Source organism: Kogia breviceps, chromosome 7 (genome assembly GCF_026419965.1).
Source record: "Kogia breviceps isolate mKogBre1 chromosome 7, mKogBre1 haplotype 1, whole genome shotgun sequence".
Classification (NCBI taxonomy): Eukaryota; Metazoa; Chordata; class Mammalia; order Artiodactyla; family Physeteridae; genus Kogia; species Kogia breviceps.
Genome location: NC_081316.1, coordinates 27,205,846 through 27,219,004, shown reverse-complemented (window position 1 = coordinate 27,219,004; position 13,159 = coordinate 27,205,846). Strand labels below are relative to the sequence as shown.

General features: G+C 38.8%; 1 protein-coding gene across 4 annotated transcripts in view; it reads left to right on the top strand.

The window, feature by feature from the left end:
• The window catches only part of DNAJC24 (DnaJ heat shock protein family (Hsp40) member C24), a 75,437-nt gene that overhangs the window by 14,526 nt on the left and 47,752 nt on the right, over window positions 1-13,159 (top strand). The gene's annotated exons all lie outside the window — the stretch shown is intronic.

The window sequence follows — 13,159 nt, the reverse complement described above, 5'->3', positions numbered from 1 at the left end:
AAAATTTTGGAAAGCCTGTATTTTTCTAAATTAGAAAAAAAAAGGAAATCTCAAAAGGCGATTAGCTTTATTTTTTATTATTTTTTAATTTTTTTAAATGACTGTTCTGAATAACCCACCCTCTCTCTCTTTTTTTCTTTACCTTACTCTTTTTTTTTAAACATCTTTATTGGAGTATAAATTTTACAATAGTGTGTTAGTTTCTCCTTTACAACAAAGTGAATCAGTTATACATATACATATGTTCCCATATCTCTTCCCTCTTGCGTCTCCCTCCGTCCCACCCTCCCTATCCCACCCTTCTAGGTGGTCACAAAGCACAGAAGTGATCTCCCTGTGCTCTGCAGCAGGTTCCCACTAGCTATCTAATTTACATTTGGTAGTGTATATATGTCCCTGCCCCTCTCTCACTTCGTCACAGCTTACCCTTCCCCCTCCCCATATCCTCAAGTCCATGCTCGAGTAAGTCTGTGTTTTATTCCCATCCTACCACTAATCTCTTCATGACATTTTTTTTCTTAGAGTCCATATATATGTGTTAGCATACGGTATTTGTTTTTCTCCTTCTGACTTACTTCACTGTGTATGACAGACTCCAGGTCTATCCACCTCATTACAAATACCTCAGTTTCATTTCTTTTTATGGCTGAGTAGTATTCCATTGTATATATGTGCCACATCTTCTTTATCCATTCATCTGTCGATGGACACTTAGGTTGCTTCCATGTCCTGGCTATCGTAAATAGAGCTGCAATGAACATTTTGGTACATGACTCTTTTTGAAGTATGGTTTTCTCAGGGTATATGCCCAGTAGTGGGATTGCTGGGTCGTATGGTAGTTCTATTTGTAGTTTTTTAAGGAACCTCCATAGTGGCTGTATCAATTTACATTCCCACCAGCAGTGCAAGAGGGTTCCCTTTTCTCCACACCTTCTCCAGCATTTATTGTTTGTAGAGTTTTTGATGATGGCCAATCTGACCGGTGTGAGACGATATCTCATTGTAGTTTTGATTTGCATTTCTCTAATGATTAATGATGTTGAGCATTCTTTCATGTGTTTGTTGGCAATCTGTATATCTTCTTTGGAGAAATGTCTGTTTATTTCTTCTGCTCATTTTTGGATTGGGTTGTTTGTTTTTTTGTTATTGAGCTGCATGAGTTGCTTATAAATTTTGGAGATTAATCGTTTGTCAGTTGCTTCATTTGCAACTATTTTCTCCCATTCTGAGGGTTGTCTTTTGGTCTTGTTTATGGTATCCTTTGCTGTGCAAAAGCTTTTACGTTTCATTAGGTCCCATTTGTTTATTTTTGTTTTTATTTGCATTTCTCTAGGAGATGGGTCAAAAAGGATCTTGCTGTGATTTATGTCATTGAGTGTTCTGCCTATGTTTTCCTCTAAGAGTTTGATAGTGTCTGGCCTTACATTTAGGTCTTTAACCCATTTTGAGTTTATTTTTGTTTGTGGTGTTAGGGAGTGTTCTAATTTCTTTTACATGTAGCTATCCAGTATTTCCAGCACCACTTATTGAAGAGGCTGTCTTTTCTCCACTGTATATCCTTCCCTCCTTTATCAAAAATAAGGTGACCATATGTTTGTGGGTTTATCTCTGGGCTTTTTATCCTGTTCCATTGATCTATATTTCTGTTTTTGTGCCAGTACCATACTGTCTTGATTACTGTAGCCTTGTAATATAGTCTGAAGTCAGGGAGCCTGATTCTTCCAGCTCCATTTTTCGTTCTCAAGATAGCTTTGGCTATTCGGGGTTTTTGTGTTTCCATACAAATTGTGAAATTTTTTGTTCTAGTTCTGTAAAAAATGCCAGTGGTAATTTGATAGGGATTGCATTGAATCTGTAGATTGCTTTGGATAGTAGAGTCATTTTCACAAGGTTGATTCTTCCAATCCAAGAACATGGTATATTTCTCCACCTATTTGTATCATCTTTAATTTCTTTCATCAGTGTCTTATAATTTTCTGCATACAAATCTTTTGTCTCCTTAGGTAGGTCTATTCCTAGATATTTTATTCTTTTTGTTGTAGTGGTAAATGGGAGTGTTTTCTTAATTTCACTCTCAGATTTTTCATCATTAGTGTATGAGAATGCCAGAGATTTCTGTGCATTAATTTTGTATCCTGCTACTTTACCAAATTCACTGATTAGCTCTAGTAGTTTTCTGGTAGCATCCTTAGGATTCTCTATGTATAGTATCATGTTATCTGCAAACAGTGACAGCATTACTTCTTCTTTTCCTATTTGGATTCCTTTTATTTCTTTTTTTCTCTGATTGCTCTGACTAGAACTTCCAAAACTATGTTGAATAAGAGTGGTGAGAGTGGGCAACCTTGTCTTGTTCCTGATCTTAGTGGAAATGGTTTCAGTTTTTCACCATTGAGGATGATGTTGGCTGTGGGTTTGTCATATGTGGCCTTTATTATGTTGAGGAAAGTTCCCTCTATGCCTACTTTCTGCAGGGTTTTTATCATAAATGGGTGTTGAATTTTGTCAGAAGCTTTCTCTGCATCTATGGAGACGATCATATGGTTTTTCTCCTTCAGTTTGTTGATATGGTGTATCACGTTGATTGATTTGGGTATATTGAAGAATCCTTGCATTCCTGGAATAAACCCTACTTGATCATGGTGTATGATCCTTTTAATGTGCTGTTGGATTCTGTTTGCTAGTATTTTGTTGAGGATTTTTGCATCTATATTCATCAGTGATATTGGCCTGTAGTGTCCTTTCTTTGTGACGTCTTTGCCTGGTTTTGGTATCAGGGTTATGGTGGCCTCATAAAATGAGTTTGGGAGTATTCCTCCCTCTGCTGTCTTTTGGAAGAGTTTGAGAAGGATAGGTGTTAGCTCTTCTCTAAATGTTTGATAGAATTCTCCTGTGAAGCCATCTGGTCCTGGGCTTTTGTTTGTTGGAAGATTTTTAATCACAGTTTCAATTTCAGTGCTTGTGATTGGTCTGTTCACATTTTCTATGTCTTCCTGGTTCAGTCTTGGCAGCTTGTGCATTTCTAAGAATTTGTCCATTTCTTCCAGGTTGTCCATTTTATTGGCATACAGTTGCTTGTAGTAATCTCTAATAATCTTTTGTATTTCTGCAATGTCAGTTGTTATGTCTCCTTTTTCATTTCTAATTCTATTGATTTGAGTCTTCTCCCTTTTATTCTTGATGAGTCTGGCTAATGGTTTATCAATTTTATTTATCTTCTCAAAGAACCAGCTTTTAGTTTTATTGATCTTTGCTATTGTTTCCTTCATTTCTTTTTCATTTATTTCTACTCTGATCTTTATGATTTCTTTCCTTCTGCTAAATTTTGGGGTTTTTTTGTTCTTCTTTCTCTCATTGCTTTAGGTGCAAAGTTAGGTTGTTTATTCGAGATGTTTCCTGTTTCTTAAGGTAGGATTGTATTGCTGTGAACGTCCCTCTTAGAACTGCTTTTGCTGCATCCCATAGGTTTTGGGTCGTCGTGTCTCCATTGTCTTTTGTTTCTAAGTGTTTTTTGATTTCCTCTTTGATATCTGCAGTGATCACTTCGTTATTAAGTAGTGTATTGTTTAGCCTCCATGTGCTTGTATTTTTTAGAGATCTTTTCCTGTAATTGATATCTAGTCTCATAGCGTTGTGGTCCGAAAAGATACTTGATACGATTTCAGTTTTCTTAAATTTGCCAAGGCTAGATTTGTGACCCAAGATATGATCTATCCTGGAGAATGTTCCATGAGCACTTGAGAAAAATGTGTATTCTGTTGTTTCTGGATGGAATGTCCTCTAAATATCAATTAAGTCCATCTTGTGTAATGTATCATTTAAAGCTTGTGTTTCCTTATTTATTTTCATTTTGGATGATCTGTCCATTGGTGAAAGTGGGGTGTTAAAGTCCCCTACTATGATTGTGTTACTGTCGATTTCCCCTTTTAAGGCTGTTAGTATTTGCCTTATGTATTGAGGTGCTCCTATGTTGGGTGCGTAAATATTTACAAGTGTTATATCTTCTTCATGGATCGTTCCCTTGATCATTATGTAGTGTCCTTCTTTGTCTCTTGTAATCGTTTTTATTTTAAAGTCTATTTTGTCTGATATGAGAATTGCTACTCCAGCTTTTTTCTGATTTCCATTTGCATGGAATATCTTTTTCCATGACCTCACTTTCAGTCTGTATGTGTCCCTAGGTCTGAAGTGGGTCTCTTGTAGACAGCATATATATGGGTCTTGTTTTTGTGTCCATTCAGCCAGTCTGTGTCTTTTGGTGTGAGCATTTCATCCATTTACATTTAAGGTAATTATTGATATGCATGTTCCTATTACCATTTTCTTAATTGCTTTGCGTTTGTTAATGTAGGTTTTTTCCTTCTCTTGTGTTTCTTGCCTAGAGAAGTTCCTTTAGCATTTGTTGTAGAGCTGGTTTGGTGGTGCTGAACTCTCTCAGCTTTTGCTTTTCTGTAAAAGTTTTAATTTCTCCATGAAATCTGAATGAGATCCTTGCTGGGTAGAGTAATCTTGGTTGTAGGTTTTTTTCCTTCATCACTTTAAATATGTCCTGCCACTCCCTTCTGGTTTGTAGAGTTTCTGCTGAAAGATCAGATGTTAACCTTATGGGGATCCCCTTTGTGTTATTTGTTGTTTTTCCCTTGCTGCTTTTAATATGTTTTCTTTGTATTTAATTTTTGACAGTTTGATTATTATGTGTCTTTGCGTGTTTATCCTTGGGTTTATCCTGTATGGGACTCTCTGTGCTTCCTGGACTTGATTGACTATTTCCTTTCCTATATTAGGGAAGTTTTCAACTGTAATCTCTTCAAACATTTTCTCAGTCCCTTTCTTTTTCTCTTCTTCTTCTGGGTCCCCTATAATTCGAATGTTGGTGCGTTTAATGTTGTCCCAGAGGTCTCTGAGACTGTCCTCAGTTCTTCTCATTCTTTGTTCTTTATTCTGCTCTGCAGTAGTTATTTCCACTATTTCATCTTCCAGGTCACTTATCCGTCCTTCTGCCTCAGTTATTCTGCTATTGATCCCATCTAGAGTATTTTTCATTTCATTTATTGTGTTGCTCATTGTTGCTTGCTTCCTCTTTATTTCTTCTAGGTCCTTGTTAACCGTTTCTTTCAATTTGTCTATTCTATTTCCAAGATTTTGAATCATCTTTACTATCATTATTCTGGATTCTTTTTCAGGTAGACTGCCTATTTCCTCTTCATTTGTTAGGTCTGGTGTGTTTCTATCTTGTTCCTTCATCTGCTGTATGTTTTTCTGTCTTCTCATTTTGCTTATCTTACTGTGTTTGGGGTCTCCTTTTTGCAGGCTGCAGGTTTGTAGTTCCCGGTGTTTTTGGTGGCTGTCCCCAGTGGCTAAGGTTGATTCAGTGGGTTGAGTAGGTTTCCTGGTTGGGGGGACTAGTGCCTCTGTTCTGGTGGATGAGGTTGGATCTTGTCTTTCTGGTGGGCAGCTCCACATCTGGTGGTGTGTTTGGGGATGTTGGTAGCCTTATTATGATTTTAGGCAGCCTCTCTGCTAATGGATGGGGCTGTACACCTGTCTTGCTCTTTGTTGGGGATAGGGTGTCCAGCACTGTTCGTTGCTGGTCCTTGAGTGAAGCTGGGTCTTGGTGTTGAGATGGAGATCTCTGGGAGATTTTCGCCATTTGATACTGCGTGGAGCTGGGAGGTCTCTTGTGGACCAGTGTCCTGAGGTTGGTTCTCCCACCTCAGAGACACAGCCCTGACTCCTGGCTGGAACGCCAAGAGCCTTTAATCCACACGGCTCAAAATAAAAGTGAGAAAAAATAGAAAGGAAAGAAAAGGAAGGAAGGAGGGAGGGAGGGAAGGAAGGAAGGAAGAAAGGAATGGAGGAAGGAAGAAAGGAAGAAATGAAGGAAGAAAGCAAGAAAGGAAGGAAGGAGGAGAGGAAGAAAGGGAGGAAGGAAGGGAGGAAAGAAGGGAGGGAGGAAGGAAGAAAGGAAGGAGGGAAGAAAGGAAGGAAGAAAGGAAGAAAGAAAGGGAGAAGACAAAATAAAGTAGGATAAAGTATAGTTATTAAAATAAAAAATAATTATTAAGAAGAAAAATTTCTACTAAAAAAAAGAACAAAAAAACCCCTAGGTCATTCTAACCCTAGGACAAATGGTGAAAGCAAAGCTATACAGACAAAATCTCACACAGCAGCACATACATACACACTCACAAAAAGAAAAAAGCGGAAAATAATAGTATATCTTGCTTCCAACGTCCACCTCCTCAACTTGGGATATGTCACTGTCTATTTACATTTTCCACAGATGCAGGGCACTTCATGTTGATTGTGGAGCTTTAATCCACTGCTTCTGAGGCTGCTGCGAGAGAACTCCCCTTCTTCTCTTTGTTCGCACAGCTCCTGGGGTTCAGTTTTGGACTTGGCCCCGCCTCTGCGTGTAGGTCGTCCGAGGGCGTATGCCCTTCGCTCAGACAGGACGGGGTTAAAGGAGCAGCTGATTCGGGGGCTCTGGCACAGGCGAGGTGGGGAGGGAGGGGCACGATGGCAGGGCGAACCTGCGGCGGCAGAGGCCAGCGTGACGCTGCACAGGCCCGAGGCGTGCCACGCGTTCTCCCGGGGAAGCTGTTCCTGGATCCCGGGACCCTCGCAGTGGCGGGCTGCACGAGCTCCCTGGAGGGGCAGTGTGGAGAGTGACTTGTGCTCGCACACAGGCCTCTTGGTGGCGGCAGCAGCAACCCTAGCGTCCCACACCCGTCTCTGCTGTCGATGCCGATAGCCGCAGCTCGACAGCTGCGGCTCGCGCCCGTTTCTGGAGCTCCTTTACAAGGTGACCTTAATCCCCTCTCCTCGCGCCCCAGGAAGCAAAGAGGCAAGAAAAAGTCTCTTGTCTCTTCGGCAGCTCTGCGCCCGTTTCTGGAGCTCCTTTACCCAGTGCACTTAATCCCCTCTCCTCTAGCACCAGGAGACAAAGAGGCAAGAAAAAGTCTCTTGTCTCTTCGGTAGTTCAGCGCCTGTTTCTGGAGCTCCTTTAAGCACGCACTGTGCGCTTAAACCCCTCTCCTTACACACCAGGAAGCAAAGAGGGAAGAAAAGGTCTCTTTCCTCTTTGTCAGCTCCAGACTTCAACCGGACTCCCTCCCAGCTAGCCATGGTGCACTAACCCCTTCAGGCTGTTTTCGCTCTGCCAACTCCAGACCTTTCCCTGGGATCCGACTGAAGCCCGAGGCTCAGCTCCCAGCCAGGAGATTAGCTTTATTAGGTTTATTGGTGACTCAATTCATCATGTTTTTGGTGTTTTGTTATTCCTTTACTGTGAATTGTTGAGGTTTATAGGACCGTTATGTTTCTTTGTTGAGTATCTCTAGGTGGAGTATCTCCATGCTGTTGCCCTGTTGTTGAACCAACCCCCTTTCTCCCATCTTCACTGTGTCTGTTTTCTATTATTATTTTTCTTTGAACTGTTTCTCATTGCTTCTCTTGCTTCTTCTCATCTTTAGTCATTATTTCTCTTATCTTTTCACTCTGTTGCCTTTGAATTTTTGTCTCTTTTCTCTCCTTTTGCTATTGTTTCTCCATGCATCTTTGTCATAATTGGTTTCCAAAGGCCATTGCCAATTCATGGATATGTGTCCTTCTGATTAATGAACTTTGGGGGCTGATATTATCCTCATTTATTGATTCTCCTGGATTTTTTTGATGTGCTTGGAGACTTTTTTGGAACTTTCTGGCTCATGACTCTTACAAGTGTGGGTAAGTATGAGCATTATTGCATGTTGTTTCTAAGAAGGCATGTAGTCTAAAGCATGACTTCTCTTTAGAAGTTTGTGGTATAGTAGAGTCAGGGGCAGAGAATGCTCAGGAAATTGATGAGAACCAGTGTACTGGCCCAAGAGCTATAGTAGAGTATGAGGCTGGGAATGTTGGTTGTAAGTCAAATTGTATAGGGGTTTGAATATAGGCTGTAGAGTTTAAACTTTATTTTGCAAGTCCTAAGGATATTTTTGAACAAGATTAGACATATATTTTAGCAGGTAATATCGATAACTGTGAATAAGATGTTGGAGTGGAGAGAAACTTGAGGCAGAGAGAACATTGCCTTTGTAACAATTACACCAAGAGGCAATGAGGACTTGAACCGTTGCATTCGTATTGAGAGTAGAAAGGAAGAGGGAGATGAAAGAGAATATGGATGTAGGTTTGTGATGGATTGAATATGTCAGGAAATGGGGGGTTGAAAATGAATTTGTGATTTTGAAGTTAAGACACAGTAGGTAGGTGATGTTCTTAACTAAGGTAAGGAACAGAGGAGGAAGAAGTTTTCTGGGGAAAGATGTTTGTTTCATTAAAAAGCAAGTGGAGTGGGATGTGTCTGTGGAATAGCCATGTGAAGATTTCCAGTTGGCAAGTGGTAGTGCAGATAGAACTTGAGAAGTCAGGGTTAAAAGCCATGCATTGAGCTTTGCCTCCATGAGATTACCCTATGGTCAAGGGGGCTGGAGATACAATGTGTTATATAGCTTCCTAGGACAGAACCTTAGGGAAAGGCTCTTCACTAAGAATGAAAAGGAGTGGCCAGAGATAATAGGAGTCTCACCAGAAGAGCGGGGGTGTAAACTAAAACGAAGGAAAAGAGATGGTGTGGCCAACAGTTGCAGATATTGTTGGGGGGCCAGGAAGGCTGCCATCTGAAACAGAGTCCATTGGATATAGCAACTAGAAACATTGGCAACCCTGAGTGGTAAGCAACTCAGAATTGAAGCTGAAATTGGAGAAAATTAGTAGTCTTTCTTTTTTTTTTTTTTTTTTTTTTTTTTGCGGTATGCGGGCCTCTCACTGTTGTGGCCTCTCCCGCCGTGGAGCACAGGCTCCGGACGCACAGGCTCAGCGGCCATGGCTCACGGGCCCAGTCGCTCCGCGGCATGTGGGATCTTCCCGGACCGGGGCACGAACCCGTGTCCCCTGCACCGGCAGGCGGACTCTCAACCACTGCGCCACCAGGGAAGCCCAGTAATCTTTCTTATAGGACAAATCGAATATAACCACTTGCGACCCTTGGAATATGATTTGATTAACAGCCTTGGCTGAATGTTTTAAAAATTGAAAACAACTTTGTGAATTAACTACACTGTTTAAGAGAATACATAACCACTACTATATTCAGTGTTATATGGCAAATATATCTCAGTAAAGCTGGGAGGGAAAAAGTTCATCTTCCCTTACCCTTCTCATTTTCACTAAAATTGTGCCAGGGAAGCTAAGATATGTCTTAAGTCACAAACTATGGGCCAGCATTTCATCTGTTAAAAAAATGAGTTGCTTATACTGTGTTACTTTCTAAAGCCAGCTCTAAAATTTGTTTCTTCTATTTTTTCCTTTTATTATGTCTTTTGTTGTCATCTGGTTAACTCCTCATATCTGAGAACTCTTTTCCTTGTTTACCATACTGGAAGTAACTTTGTTTTGGCGATTCAAGATTGTTTTGTTGACTCATAACACATACACTCTAGACAACAAATAGTGGTGGGCTTCCCTGGTGACGCAGTGGTTGAGAATCTGCCTGCCGATGCAGGGGACACGGGTTCGTGCCCCGGTCAGGGAAGATCCCACATGCTGCAGAGAGGCTGGGCCCGTGAGCCATGGCCGCTGAGCCTGCGCGTCCGGAGCCTGTGCTCCGCAACAGGAGAGGCCACAACAGTGAGAGGCCTGCGTACCGCAAAAAAAACCCCAAAAAACAAATAGTGGTAATTGAGAAGGCTGTGGTGATTTGTCTCTAGTTTGCCATGTCTTTAAGATAAAAATATTCCCTTCACAGGTTTGCCTAAAATTCTATTACTGATAATCCTTTTAAAGTTTAACCTGGGTGTAAATGGTTCACAGTTTGCTTTTGCGGAAAGTGACAAAAAGAAATCTTAAAATAACTTTCTAATTATGATCTGACTTGTCTAGCTGATAGGAAATCCATGAAGGGGTAGTTAGGACATTGTTTTATTTTTGTCTCATAGTCTGGCTTAAAAGAATCATAGAATTTCAGAGACTCTAACTAAAAGAAATATAGAATGTCAGAACATAAAGGAACCTTTATTGCAGAAGACTTAGACTGGGAAAATGAAAGTATTGAGCACAGAAAGGTAGGACAAAGATACTAAATATTCAAAATTAAATAATACGATAAAGTTGTAAACAAAAAATCATTTTCAAAACTTGTGTAAAATAAAAATGGGCAGAAGACCTACATTTCTCCAAAGAAGATATACAGATTGCCAACAAACACATGAAAGAATGCTCAACATCATTAATCATTAGAGACATGCAAATCGAAACTACAATGAGATATCTCACACCAGTCAGAATGGCCATCATCAAAAAATCTACAAACAATAAATGCTTTCACTGTTGGTGGGAATGTAAATTGATATAGCCACTATGGAGAACAGTATGGAGGTTCCTTAAAAAATTAAAAATAGAACTGCCATATGACCCAGCAGTCCCACTACTGGGCATATATACCCTGAGAAAACCATAATTCAAAAAGAGTCATGTACCAAAATGTTCATTGCAGCTCTATTTACAATAGCCAGGACATGGAAGCAACCTAAGTGTCCATCAACAGATGAATGGATAAAGAAGATATGGCACATATATACAATGGAATATTACTCAGCCATAAAAAGAAACGAAATTGAGTTATTTGTAGTGAGGTGGATAGACCTAGAGTCTGTCATACAGAGTGAAGTAAGTCAGAAAGAGAAAAACAAATACTGTATGCTAACACATATATATGGAATCTAAAAAAAAAAATGGTTCTGAAGAATCTAGGGGCAAGACAAGAATAAAGACTCAGACCTACTAGAGAATGGACTTGAGGATACAGGGAGTGGGAATGGTAAGCTGGGACAAAGTGAGAGAGTTGCATGGACATATATATACTACCAAACATAAAATAGATAGCTAGTGGGAAGCAGCCGCATAGCACAGGGAGATCAGCTTGGTGATTTATGACTACCTAGAGGGGTGGGAGGGAGATGCAAGAGGGAAGAGATATGGGGATACATGTATATGTATAACTGATTCACTTTGTTATAAAGCAGAAACTAACACACCATTGTAAAGCAATTATACTCCAATAAAGATGTTAAAAAAAAAAAAAGTAAATGAGAGACACAGCATCAATTCTGTGATATTCCTGCCACAAATCCAGAACCTGAATCTCATCCTGAGGAAACAGCAGACAAACCCAATTGAGGGACATTCTACAAAATAATTAGTCTTTAATCTGCAAAAGTGACAAAGGTCATGAAAGTCAAGGAAGAGTGAACTGTTTCAACTGAAGGAGATTAAAGAGACTAGACAATCAAATGCCACATGTGATTCTGAACGAGATCCTCCTGCTCACTAGGGGACCTCTTTGGGATGACTGGCACAATCTAAATGGGAACTGAGGGTCAGATGATAGTATGGTATAAACAATTTATTTCCTGATTTTAATGGTTTTATTGTGACTAGAAGACATATCCTTGCTTGTAGGAAGTAGACGCTGAAGTATTTGGGGGTGACAAGGCATCAAGTTGGCAACTAACTCTCAAAGGGTTGAGAAAAAAAAAAAGTTCTTTGTAATGTACTTGTAATATTTCTATAAGTTTAAGATTTTTCAAAACAAAAAAGCAAGAAAACAGGAATAAATATTATAGACTAAAAGAAAAACTTGTGTAAAATAATAATACTAAACAAAAATTGAAATTGGAGAAGTATGTTTTGTTTTAAAATACATTTACATTTAGCATTTCCTTGTGACTTGGTAAACATTATTTTTAGTTGTACCAAGGTACAAAAAAACATGCTTCCCAAAGGAATATGACACTTCTGTTAAAGTGTTGAAATTCACTAGAATTGTTCTTTTTTTTTTTTTAATCTAAATAAAATGGCTAGAACTTTATGGTTTCATAGGGTATACTTCTTTTAGGCATTTAGAAAAGAATCAGCTTTATTGAAGTATAGTATATATACAATAAACACATCTATTTTTAGTACATTTCAATGAGTTTTGATTTAATATACCTGTATAACCACCACCATATCACGTACAGAACATTTTCATCATCCCAGGAAGTTCCTTTATGCTTCTTTTTCCCTCAGCCACCATGGATCTGCTTTCACTGTCTGCAGGTTTCTTTAGTCATTGTTTTAAGCTCTTAAAATTTCTTTATGTTTTATTTGATCTTTAATGAACCAAATTGGTTAGTTACGATTTTTAAAGAGAGGTGAATTTATCTCTTTACCTCCTCCTGAAGAGTGAACCGATTATAGCATATTACTTACATAATACGCCTTCAACGAAAATGTTTTATAAGAAGTCTAGTTAGCACATTTAGGTCATGTTATACGTGAGTAGCAGGGGGTTTATATGATTTTCAAATAGTAACTATCATCTTGCAAGATATTAAAAACCATGCTATCTGACATATGAAATGCCTTTAAAATTTGCCTTGAAGTACATCATGGATTTCAGCTCATTGATCCCCTTTTACTTGTTAAGTTTATTTGTGTTTTAACTAATTTCTCCTTTATTTTCAAATTCATTTATTCTTAATAACTGTAATAATTTATATTACACATATGTATGCTTGAATTATTTTCTGTGTCACAAATAGAGTTAATGTTGTTGTGCCCATATTATCTACTAATTAAAGATCAAATAGATTGTTAAACTCAGTAATGGAATATAAAACCCTTCTGTTAAGCTTTTTGAAATATTGACTGTAATTGAGGATTATCCTTGGTGCAGTGTGTGGGATAACATAGCCTGGAAAACATGTTTTTTCTCTGAAGCAACTTAAACTACCCATTACCTTTTAGTGTCTCAAAATATTTTAAAATACAAAATACAAATCTTGTAATCCCTGGAGGTAATCCAAAATATTTCATTTGAGAATTATACTTTTCAAATTAGTTAAATTCATACATTCATATCTATTTATGAGGGTTGAAACAGTCTGAGTTTGTCTGCAGTTATTCATTCATCTGTTCACTCAACATTTGTTAGAGTTGGCATCTACTATATTTCTAGACACTATTCTAGATGCTGTGGATATAACAGAGTTTATTCATTCATCTGTTCATTCAACATTTGTTAGAGTTGGTATCTACTATATTTCTAGGCACTATTCTAGATGCTGTGGATATA